The sequence below is a fragment of the Phyllopteryx taeniolatus genome, unplaced genomic scaffold (genome assembly GCF_024500385.1).
Source record: "Phyllopteryx taeniolatus isolate TA_2022b unplaced genomic scaffold, UOR_Ptae_1.2 contig_79, whole genome shotgun sequence".
Classification (NCBI taxonomy): domain Eukaryota; kingdom Metazoa; phylum Chordata; class Actinopteri; order Syngnathiformes; family Syngnathidae; genus Phyllopteryx; species Phyllopteryx taeniolatus.
The window spans coordinates 56,257-68,669 of NW_026903767.1; the positions used below are offsets into that span (position 1 = coordinate 56,257).

Here is a 12,413-nt window from a genome sequence, read left to right on the forward strand (position 1 = left end):
GGGGAATGCAGTTACTCTTGTTCATGCTTTATTGACCTTCAGTCGGACCAAAATGGAAATTTATGGTACACAGATTCCAAGTATTGACTGAGGAGAACAAGATTGCTGTTCCAATGACAACTGCAGAGTGTAGCAGTTGGGTCGAGTTATTCTGTTTCACATCATCGATATCAGATGCTTAGATTGCCAACAGGCCCCAGTGAGAATTGAACTCACGACCCCTGGTTTACAAGGCCAGTGGTCTAATGGCTGAGCTATGTGGCCTTAAGCTTTGTCCTAGTAAATGGCAGGATAAGAGCAATGGAGTGTGATGTTGGTACAGCATTTTGAAAATCCAAGGACAACAATCCTGAAAATCCAAGAACATTGCTTTGAATGGATGAGACAAAACATTGACCGGCAGGTTTTTGAGGTATTCTAAGGACAACTCCATCACTTTTTCCAGTATATTTTCTTGGTTAACCCAACCACTGGCTTGAGGCCTCACTCTTTGGTCTTTCGTAATCCTTTTGGTGAACAAGCCAACACAGTACTCATGAAGACAGATGAGATATGAGATATGACACCTTCTGTTAGCATTTTAGTTCATGAGCTATCACCTCATTTTACAAAATGAAGAGCAAAGCTTGGAAATGTCTGTGATCAGCTTGTTAACCATAGTGCTAATGGTATGTTTGAAAGGGATGACAGAGTACATCATGGCTTTTGACACGGTCAAAATGACTTCAGGAAGCTGGTTTCCTACCTTGTCTAGCATCATGTATGACAACTATGAAACTAGAATTCAGGCCTCAGTGAGAATTGAACTCACAACCCCTGGTTTACTAGACCAGTGCTCTAGCCACTGAGCTATGAGGCCTTTCTTTTCAGAATCAGAATCAGAATCATCTTTATTTTTCAAGTATGTCCAAAAAAGGAATGTCTCCGGTAGTTGGAGCCGCTCAAGTCCGACAACACAGTCAATTGACAGAGAACACTTTTGAGACATAAAGACATTGACAAAAAAAAAAGGGTTGCTAGTTATCTGGTAATGCTGGTTAAAAAAATTTTTTTTTACAATTGTGCAAAAAGATGCAGAGTCCTCTAGCACTTCGAATGACTAATATTGCAATAGTCCGGTGCAATGTCCATTGTGCAAAGACTTCAAGGAGTGTATGCGGTTTAAAGTGACGAGTAGTGCGATAATCTGGGATAATGGTTGTGCAAATGTTGCAGATACTCCTATGTTAGCAAGGGATGACAGAGTACGTCATGGCTTTTGACATGCTCAAATGACTATTCAGGAAGCTGGTTTCCTACCTTGTCTTGCATCATGTATAACAACTATGAAACTAGAATTCAGGCCTCAGTGAGAATTGAACTCCCGACCCCTGGTTTACTAGACCAGTGCTCTAGTCACTGCAATTAATAGTCTTCAATTAACCTACCATGCATGTTTTAGCAATGTGGGAGGTCACCGGAGTACCTGGTGAAGGCCCACGCAGGCACCGGGAGAACATGTAAGCACCACACAGGCGAGGCCAAAGTCAGCATTTTGGTTAACGAGCATACAAAGTCGGCAAAAGTGCGTTGTCAGCTTGTTAAGAAAGGTTACAGGGAATTTAATTGTCTTACCAACACACATTTTCACACATGATATTGCACGAAATTTGATACCCAAAGTCCCGGCATTAGCCGAATAAGTCTTGAAGTGAAATCACAATAGAATTAGAAAATAAAAATAAATAACGTAACGATAACACAACGATAACAACAATAAAAGAAATGCTAAACCCCAGTTGTGAGTTAGCGCCAAGATGCAAATGCAGCAAAGGCTGTGGATGCAGCAGAAATACCAATGGATGAGGCTTGAATTGTGCATGATATTTCCATGCTGATTTAGTTACTGGTTTACTGTACCAGGGATCTAAGCACTTGTTGTCTAGGCTAGCATTGGCATTTTGGTGAAAGCGCTAATTTCATTGCCACAGCATAATATATACCAGATTAGCTCGTAGTGGCTAGTAGTAGGTGTGTGTTTAAAAACCACTTTTTATTTGTCATATTTGTGCATGATAGTTCCAGTATATGGTTATTTGTACTTGAGAAGTTCAGAACGAGCTACATTGTACATTGTACTGCCCCATACAACACTTGATTCTGCGTAATTGTACGAGGTTACTTTCCTCATCTTGTTAACAGCTAGAGAGAGATTTGTCTTTTGTTGTCGTCTTTTCCGATATTATTTAGCTACCTTTCACTCTGTCTCTTTTTTTGTTTCTTAAATTGCCCTTCACAAACTTTGCTCTATTCAACTGAACGATTGTAATTCTCAATAAATATCCATTAGAATACAAAGAAACCACAACTCAAGAATGGTTAGCATAAAAATTTAATCTGGGTGGAAGGCCCGATTGAGAATTGAAATCACGACCCCTGGTTTACAAGACCAGTTGTCTTCTTTTCCTGTATTATTTAGTTACCTTTTCACTGTCTCCTTTTTTTTTGTTTCTGAAATTGCCCTTTAAAAACTTTGCTCTATTCGACTGAACGATTGTCTTCTTCTTTTCCTTTGGGCTGTCCCTTTTGGGGTCGCCACAGTGCGTCATCCTTTTCCATGTTAGCCTATCTCCTGCATCCTCCTCTCGAACACCAACTGCCCTCATGTCTTCCCTCACGAAATGTTCCTCCACCTGCTCCCTGCTTTCACTGCAAATCACAATGTCATCTGCAAACATCATGGTCCACGGGGATTCTAGTCTAACCTCAACTGTCAGCCTATCCATCACCACTGCAAACAGGGCTCAGGGCTCATCGCTGATGCAGTCCCACCTCCACATTAAATTCGTCTGTCACACCTACAGCACACCTCACCGCTGTTCTGCTGCCCTCGTACATGTCCTGTATTATTCTAACATACTTCTCTGCCACTCCAGACTTCCGCATGAAATACCACAGTTCCTCTCTGGGTACTCTGTCATAGGCTTTGTCTAGATCTACAAAGACACAATGTAGCTCGTTCTGACCTTCTCTGTACTTTTCCATCAACATCCTCAAGGCACATAATGCATGTGTGGTACTCTTTCTCGGCATGAAACCAAAATGTTGCTTGCAAATACTCACTTCTATCCTGAGTCAAGCCTCCACTACTCTTTCCCATAACTTCATTGTGTGGCTCATCAACTTTATTCCTCTATAGTTCCCACAGCTCTGCACATCACCTTTGTTCTTAAAAATGGGCACCAGCACACTTTTCCTCCATTCCTCAGGCATCTTCTCACGCGCTAGAATTCTATTGAACAAACTGGTCAAAAACTCCACAGCCACCTCTCCTTGTCATCAGGACCAACTGCCTTTCCATTTTTCATCCTCTTTAATGCCTTTCTAACTTCCCCCTTACTAATGATTGCCACTTCCTGGTCCACAACACAAGCATTTGACGCACAATTGTGACTGTTGTCGCTCTGCTTACGGCAGGATGTTTGTCTCAAAATAAACACCAAAGGCCATTTTTTTGGGAGGAACGCGACAACAACCCACTGCCTGATGAAAATAAAAGCGTGGGAGTGGGCCTGGGAACGCCTCGGGATCCCCCCGGAAGAGATGGATGACGTGGCTGGGGAGAGGGAAGTCTGGACGTCCCTGCTAAAGCTACTGCCCCCGCGACCCGACCTCGGATAAGCGGTAGAAAATGGATGGATGGATGGATGGATGGTAAAAGTGCCCATTCTTCTTGGCAAAAGGCCTCCAGTTCCTGTAAATTCTTGGGCTGTCTTCTATGAACTGCACACTTGAGGTCTCCCTAGAGTGGCTCAATGATATTGAGATCAGGAGACTGAGATGGCCACTCCAGAACCTTCACTTAATTCTGCTGTACCCAATGACAGGTCGACTTGACTTGAGCTACCAAGATGGCGCCTCCCTGTGTGGATGCGTTGGTTACGTGCTCTCGAGTATTATCTATGTTTTTGTGTTTTTCGCTGATCTTTGGAGACATTACGCGACTCACTTACACAAGGGAAGACTTGCTAAACATCAGGGAGTCTACCCTGGACTTTCTTTCACCAACTTTCACAAATCCGCTCAGTTTTTCTCCCCCTGAATTACTCACCTGGGGGGCGGCGGGGCTCTATGGGGTCTAGACGGAGGCGACGAAGGGTTAAGTTATCCGGGCCAAAATACAATGCAAGATGTGTGAGAACCTGCCACACAGCCTTTTACCGCCACCATTTCAAACCACGGTGAAATACAACCATGCTGAACCGACCTCGTAAGGAGACTGACAGGCCCAGGAGCCGCCTCGGACAGCCCTGAGAGAGAAGCCCCCACTGTTTTGGAAGCTATTGCCTCCCTCCACACTGAAGTACGCTCACTCAAGCCTGAGTTTGCGGGCATAATCGAAAAAAGGATCAACTCTCGGCGACCATTAAGGGTGAACTGACAACTTTAAAACGCGAAACCAACGACGCTATATCTGCCGTTAAAGCTGATGCTACTGTACATGCTAAGAAACTATCGGACTTGGAGTGGAATGCCTCTGCTGCGGCAGATACTATCACAAGGCTGGAACAAGTACTAGACTTGTTCATTTCTTGTATATACCTGTGTACTGTATACTGAGTACTGTATCCATCCATTTTCTGTACCGCTTATCCTCAGTAGGGTCGCGGGTGTGTTGGAGCCCATCCCAGCTCAAAAGTACTGTCTCGCATTTCAGACAAAAGTTAAAACAATGACCTCTAGGGGGCATTCAAGGATTGGCCACTGACATAAGTTTAGGTCAGATCAACATTACATGACAGAAATAATGGGTGCTAATTTACTGTAATTAAATTATTGCAATTAAATTACTTCAATAAATACTGTTAATGACATGCTTACTCGAACTTTCTCACTGTCCCAGCTATATGGACGGGTGCTGTTCAGAGTTTGCGTCCTCTTGACTTTTCCTTTGTTCTGTTTTGTTTTTTTCTTCCCCACGCTGCATGGACGTGGCATGCTCTTCCTTGTGTACATTCTTCAGGTGCCTGATGAAATTTGTTGTGTTGAAACATTTAGATGACGTTCCCCACGACGTAGTTCAGTTGTGCACAGACTGCAAATAACTTGCGTGTTGTTTGTCTGAAACACCGCAAAATAGACAAGTTTGAAAAAACCTTATTGGCCGTCAGATAGCTACAGTACTGCGTCACAAGACACGTGACAAGGCTAAAAATAAACGAGCTTTTGGATTCATAAGCGACAGCAACACGGAGTTAAATGTCTTGTGCGGAGCCGATCAATGACGTCATTGATGGGATCGGCGAATGATGACATGAAAGCCGATCAGCATAAAATGCTAATAATACCCATCACACCGATTAGATCAGCATAAAGTCTACTTATTAACAACTCCAATTTTATTGATTACATGCGCGAGCAGATGGAAGTATTTTTTTAAACCAACGACACCCCTGAAACCTCCCCAGGTTTGCTTTGGGAGATTCTAAAAGCTTATTTGACGGGTTGCGTTATTTCCAATCAGGAGCATAGAAATAAAAAGCAACGCAAAGCAAATTTATTTACAACCCCAATTGAAGTTGGGACGTTATGTTAAACAAATAAAAACAGAATACAATGATTTGCAAATCATGTTCAACCTATATTTAATTGAACACACGACAAAGACAAGATATTTAATGTTCAAACTGATCAACTTTGTTTTTAGTAAATAATGATTAATTTAGAATTTTATGGCTGCAACACATTCCAAAAAAGATGGGACAGGGTCATGTTTACCACTGTGTTACATCACCTTTTCTTTTAACAACATTCAATAAACGTTTGGGAACTGAGGACACTAATTGTTGAAGCTTTGAAGATGAAATTCTTTCCCATTCTTGCTTGATGTACAGCTTCAGCTGTTCAACAGTCTGGTCTTTGTTGTCGTATTTTACGCTTCATAATGCGCCACACATTTTCAATGAGAGACAGGTCTGGACTGCAGGGAGGGCAATCCAGTACCCACACTCTCTTACTACAAAACCACGCTGTTGTAACACATGCAGAATGTGGTTTGGCATTGTCTTGCTGAAATAAGCAGGGGCGTCCATGAAAAAGATGTTGCTTGGAGGGCAGCATATGTTTCTCCAAAACCTGTATGTACCTTTAAGCATTAATGGTGCCTTCACAGATGTGTAAGTTACCCATGCCTTTAGCACTAACACAGCCCCATACCATCACAGATGCTGGCTTTTGAACTTTGCGTCCATAGCAGTCCAGATACTTATTTTCCTTTTTGGCCCGGAGGACACGGCGTCCATAATGTCCAAAAACAATTTGAAATGTGGACTTGTCGGACCACAGAACACTTTTCCACTTTGCATCGGTCCATCTTAGATGAGCTCGGGCCTAGAGAAGCCGGCGGTGTTTCTGGGTGTTGTTGATAAATGGCTTTTGCTTTGCATAGTAGAGTTTCAAGTTGTACTTACAGCTGTAGCGCCAAACTGTATTTACTGACCTTGGTTTTCTGAAGTGTTCCTGAGCCCATGTGGTGATATCCTTTCAACATTGTCGATTTTTGATGCACTGATGTCGGTTTTTGATGCAGTGCCGCTTGAGTGATCAAACGTCACGGGCATTCAATGTTGGTATTCTGCCTCGCCGCTTACATGCAGTGACTTCTCCAGATACTCTGAACCTTTTGATGATATTATGGACCGTAGCTGATGAAATCCCTAAATTCCTTGCAATTGTACATTGAAGAACATTGTCCTTAAACTGTTCGACAATTTTCTCACGCACTTGTTCACAAAGAGGTGAAACTCGCCCCATTTTTGCTTGTGAATGACTGAGCAATTCAGGGAAGCTCCTTTTATACCCAATCATGGCACCCACCTGTTCCCAATTAGACTGTTCACCTAAGCCTGGTATGCTACTGACTGAGATACCCAAAGTCAAAGTGAGAGTGTGTGGTGCATAGATGAACGTGTTTGGTGTTTTGAAGTGTTCAAGTGTCTGAGTGAAAGTACCTGCGTGATATTTAGTGAACAACTTCTGAAGAATTGTGTCACTTGAACAGGGACTTGAACCCTGGACCCTCAGATAAAAAGTCTGATGCTTTACTGACTGAGCTCTCCAGCCAATGAAGGAGTGAGGTGAGGAGACGAGGCGCCAATGAAGCGCAAGCAATTCACTCAACAGTTACTCGAAAGAGAACATCAGATTAAAAGCCTGGTATGCTACTGACTGAGATACCCAAAAACCAACCACATGACCATGTGGTTGGTGTTTTGAAGTGTTAAAGTGTCTTAGTCAAAGTACCCGTGTGATATTTAGTGAACAACATCTTAAGAATTTTGTATCTTGAACAGGGACTTGAACCCAGGACACACAGATTAAAAGTCTGGTACTCTACCGACTGAGCTATCCAGGTTCTACAGTCAATGAGGGACTGAGGTGAGGAGACGAGGTGCAAATTAAGCGCAAGCGAGAAATTTGACAATGACGAAACAGGTACTCGTAAAACAGATCATCAGATTAAAAGCCTCGTATGCGAACGACCGAGATCCCCAAGGTCAAAGTCCGTGGTGCATCGATGAACATGGTGGGTGTTTTGTCGTGTTCAAGTGAAAGTACCTGTGTGAAATTTAGTGAGCCATTTTTTAAGAAACATGTAGCCTGAACAGTGGACTCAAACCGTGTACCCTCAGATTGAAAGTCTGATGCTCTATCGACTGAGCTAGCCAGGATCTATCGAGACTGAGGGTGTGAGGTGAGGAGATGAGGTTCCAATTAAGCGCAAGCAAAATTGACAAAACAGGTACTCGAAAGACAGAACATCCGATTAAAAGCCTGGTATGCTACTGACCGAGATACCCATGGTCAAAGTGAGAGTGGGTGGTGCATTGATGAACATGTGGTGGGTGTTTTGAAGTGTTCAAGTGTCTGAGTGAAAGTAGCTGCGTGATATTTAGTGAACAACCTCTGAAGAATTTTGTCACCTGAACAGGGATTTAAACCTTGGACCCTCAAATTAAAAGTCTTGATGCTTTATCGACTGAGCTCTCCAGGTTCTAAGGTCAATGAAGGAGTGAGGTAAGGAGACGAGGTGCCAATTAAGTGCAAGTGAGAACAAAATTGACGAAACAGGTACTTGAAAGGGTGGCACGGTGGCCGACTGGTTAGAGCGTCAGCCTCACAGTTCTGAGGACTGGGGTTCAATCCCCAGCCCCACCTGTGTGGAGTTTGCATGTTCTCCCCGTGCATGCGTGGGTTTTCTCCGGGCACTCCGGGCACTCCGGTTTCCTCCCACATCCCAAAAACATGCAGGGATTGGAGACTCGAATGTGAATGTGAGTGTGAATGGTTGTTTGTTTGTATGTGCCCTGCGATTGGCTGGCAACAAGTTCAGGGTGTAACCCGCCTCCTGTCCGATGAAAGCTGGGATCGGCTCCAGCACACCCGCGACCCTAGTGAGGAGAAGCGGCTCAGAAAATGGATGGCTGGATGGAGGTACTCGAAAAACAGAACATCAGATTAAAAGCCTGGTCTGCTACTGACCGAGATACCCAAGGTCAAAGTCAGAAAGTGAGAGTGTGTGGTGCATCGAGAATATGTCTCCCTCTCTTCGATCTCTCATCTCCCTCTCCCTCTATCTCATTTATGTATACTGCTGCTGATGCAGTTGGCTGGGCTGGCTATTCTATATCTCTCTCTTCTCTCCCTGTCTCTCTCCTCTATCTGTCTCTCTCTCCTCTCCCTCTCGCCTCTATCTCTCTCTCTTCTATATCTATCTCTTTTCTCCCTGTCTCTCTCCTCTATCTCTATCTCTCCTCTATCTCTCTTCTATATATTTCTCTTCTCTCCCTGTCTCTCTTCCTCTTATTTGTCTCTCTCTCCTCTATCTCTCTCTTCTATATCTCTCTTCTCTCCCTATCTCTCTCCTCTATCTGTCTCTCTCTCCTCTTGCCTTTATCACTCTCTCTTCTATATATATATATATATCCTCTATCTGTCTCTCTAAAGGTATTTTACCTCAAGAATATGACAAACGCGACAAAAATGCAGCCGATTCCATAATACTGTATGTCCTATTTGACAGGCTTCAACTTGTACCTTTCGTTGGACCGGCCAGACATTACAAGTGAACAAGAAATGGAAGAAACAAGGGTGGTCGAATATTGGCTTTCCCATGACTTTATAGTGACAGGCATAACAATTACACGTATTATTCATACAGCAAACTCAGACTGGCTTATGCAGTGTTGCCAGTTACCTTGAAAAAGTCACTTAGTTCCTTTACTGATTACTTTGAGCTGAAAAGTAAGTGAGTTACTTTACTTGATTTCAAAATTAACTCACTTATCAACAAGTCACTTTTGAGTCACTTTCAGAAGCCGTGACGTCAACTGTGCAGCATGTGAAACCAGATGAAGTTGAAAGTTCTCACTTTGGAAATATTAATTATATTAAGTATCGTAAGTCCTTCAGTGAGTCAGTCCTTACCCTCCATGACCGATTTATGACCGCACACTTCAATATGAATAATTAACCCACTATGCATTGCGCATTTAACACGCAAGTTCAACTGTGTTCTTAATGTGTCAATAAAAAAGTAACAAATACACTTTTTACGAAGGAAAATAAAAAATAGTGTCGACAGTGAAATTGTGCATTTCTTTGCACTTTTATGGTACTGCACCGTCACTGTGCATTGTGTAATAAACAATCAGTTCGCAATCGCTATCTTGATTAGTTTTTGTTATAAAACAGAGCGCTCCCAGTTAAATACTTCTGCACAGCTGAACTGCTCTTTGTTCGAATCACCAGCGACAAAGTAGTACTTCGTGAGAGACATTAATGATGCAAAAGTAACTATTGTTGGTGAGAAGTAGTAATTGTAGTCGAATTACTTTCTCAAGGAAAGTAACGTGCTACTTTGCTCGTTACTCAAAATGCCGGGTTTTATTTATTTATTTTTTTGCGTTATTGGCATCACTGGTCCGATGGCAGTCCTGAAAACCGCAACCATGAAAGAGAAACCATAACTTCAGCAGCAGCATGATCACCTTTCCCTTGTCCTGTCATGAAATAAATCGATCGAGGCATTCAGCCTGTCAAGTGAATCCCTGTGCTACTGTGCTAATGTTGTTGAATGTCATTTTAAATATATCCCGTTTCAAGCTTGTCATGTCAGGAAGTATTTGACCCACTCGAGCCAGCCCAGCCAACTGCATCAGCATATTCATGTGCAGTATACATTATTGTGACAGCGTGTCATTAGCTTGTGGTTGTGCCTTTCTTTGTGATTTGTTCAATTGTAACCACCAAACTTCAAGTGTTTAAAAAACATTCACTGCCATTGACGGCTTTAGAAGTCAAATAACCATGTTAACTGGGAAAGCTGGCAGTGAATGAGTTAAAGAACATTACCAGCCATTCAGCATTATATAATACAATTATTTCTAATGCATAGTCATTAAAATATGATAGTTTAGATCAGGTTGTTTCTCATGTTTTTATTTCCAAATTTAAACAGATTTGTTTTATTCCTCTTCATCTTATACTGTATATTTCTATCTGTATTTGTTTGTTTTTGTGAATATATAGCAAAGAAGCATCAAAGAAATGAAAGGTGAAAACATTTTTTTTTTTAAAACTGATGTTGAAAACCGTTTGGGAGACAAGTTTGATTTTCACCTGTAGTGAATTAACATCTGAAGTAGCAGTAACTATGTTGTCATTTGGAGAAGCGTTTCAAAGGTGCTGAGGGAGGACCACGGCACAACAGCCGCTAGCACCACAGGGAGCCTGCCGGGGCCCTCGGCTGTTTCTCGATGCGCCCTGCCTGTTTCATCGCCTCAGCCATGCTCCGAGTTGGCCAAGGTCAACCAGAAGATGAACACTATGGTTTTACTGTTCATTTGGAAGTATACTGCTGTAGTAAATAATTTGACCCGAGGTTTCATTTATTTCATTTATGATATATGATTTATGATCATTGGCTTTAACGTATATCTGGTAAAAGGATTGGATGGATGGATGGATTTAATTACAGTAAGATAGCACCCATTATTTCTGTCACGTTTTAATGTTGATTTGAAGTTTTAAAGTTATGTCAGTGGGCAATCCTTGAATCCCCCCGAGAGGTCATTGATGTTTTTACTTTTGTCTAAAATGCTAGAGGAAAATACACGGTGGCCGACTGGTTAGAGCATCAGCCTCACAGTTCTGAGGACCAGGGTTTAATCCCCGGCCCCGCCTGTGTGGAGTTTGCATGTTCTCCCCGTGCCTGCGTGGGTTTTCGCCGGGCACTCCGGTTTCCTCCCACATCCCAAAAACATGCATTAATTGGAGACTCTAAATTGCCCGAAGGTGTGAATGTGAGTGCGAATGGTTGTTTATTTGTATGTGGCCTGCGATTGGCTGGCAACCAGTTCAGGGTGTACCCCGCCTCCTGCCCGATGATAGCTGGGATAGGCTCCAGCACGCCCGCGACCCGAGTGGATGGCTGGATGGATGGATAAAATGCTAGAGAATAATTTTGAAGATACAGTACTCAGTATACAGTACACAAGTACATACAATAAATGAACAAGTCACGTAAATAGACATCGCTCCATCTTTTGATCGTATCGGTGATCGGTTATCGTTTTTTTTTAATCAGGATTTTTGAGACTGATCACCGATCAGCCCCAAATATGTCTCTTTGAAACTCAGAAAAAAAATTCTTGGGGACATCATTTGATGGGTCAGTTATTTAATACTTTAAACAAGAACAAGGAACAAACATTTTACAGGCATTATTTTGCATTCATTCAAGATTGGGGGGAGGCGGGGTATGTTAGAAGAAAGCCCGCAATCTACGACAAAATGTTTGAATAATACACTCTATAAAGATAGCAAATCCTCGTTATTGTTAAAAAAAAATTCAAACTCGCTCCTGCATAACCATAAGCTACATTTATTTGCAAAAATGGTCTGCTCTCATCAGCTGTTCGCACGTCACATCAAGCTCTCGCGAGATGATGAGTTCCCTGAAGTTTCACGTCATGCGGGATGAGCACGGCAGTTCTTGTGAGTGTACTGAATCATTCGAATCAGTTCGTTCAAAAGATTCGTTCATGAATCGTTCCGTTCTTTTCACAGAATCATTCAAGTGCTTCCTCATTCAGTGTCCACGAGCGTTGACTCAAATCGGACCATTAGTTTCTTGCTCCACATTTTTCTTCTCTTGTGTCAATGAAACGCCGGTGATTAAAAATGGTGAGAAAGACATAAAGAAGAGCATATCATGTTTGATTTCCTCAGCTCTCATCACGTCCCCCTTTTTTTTTTTTTTTTCAGCCACTGTGGTTTGACATTAAGCGGAAGCTGACAGCCACGTCTGACCGTGTAAAGAGCGTGGACCTTCACCCGACCGAGCCGTGGATGCTGGCCAGTCTGTACAAAGG

The 12,413-nt window shown here is 42.6% G+C and overlaps 1 non-coding gene and 1 pseudogene across 1 annotated transcript; one reads left to right on the top strand and one right to left on the bottom strand.

Moving 5' to 3' along the window:
- Positions 1 to 12,413, top strand: part of LOC133473992 (coatomer subunit beta'-like) — a 47,484-nt pseudogene that overhangs the window by 18,050 nt on the left and 17,021 nt on the right.
- On the bottom strand, positions 787 to 859 carry trnat-agu (transfer RNA threonine (anticodon AGU)). Its single transcript has one exon. It is a non-coding gene; the product is annotated as a tRNA-Thr (tRNA).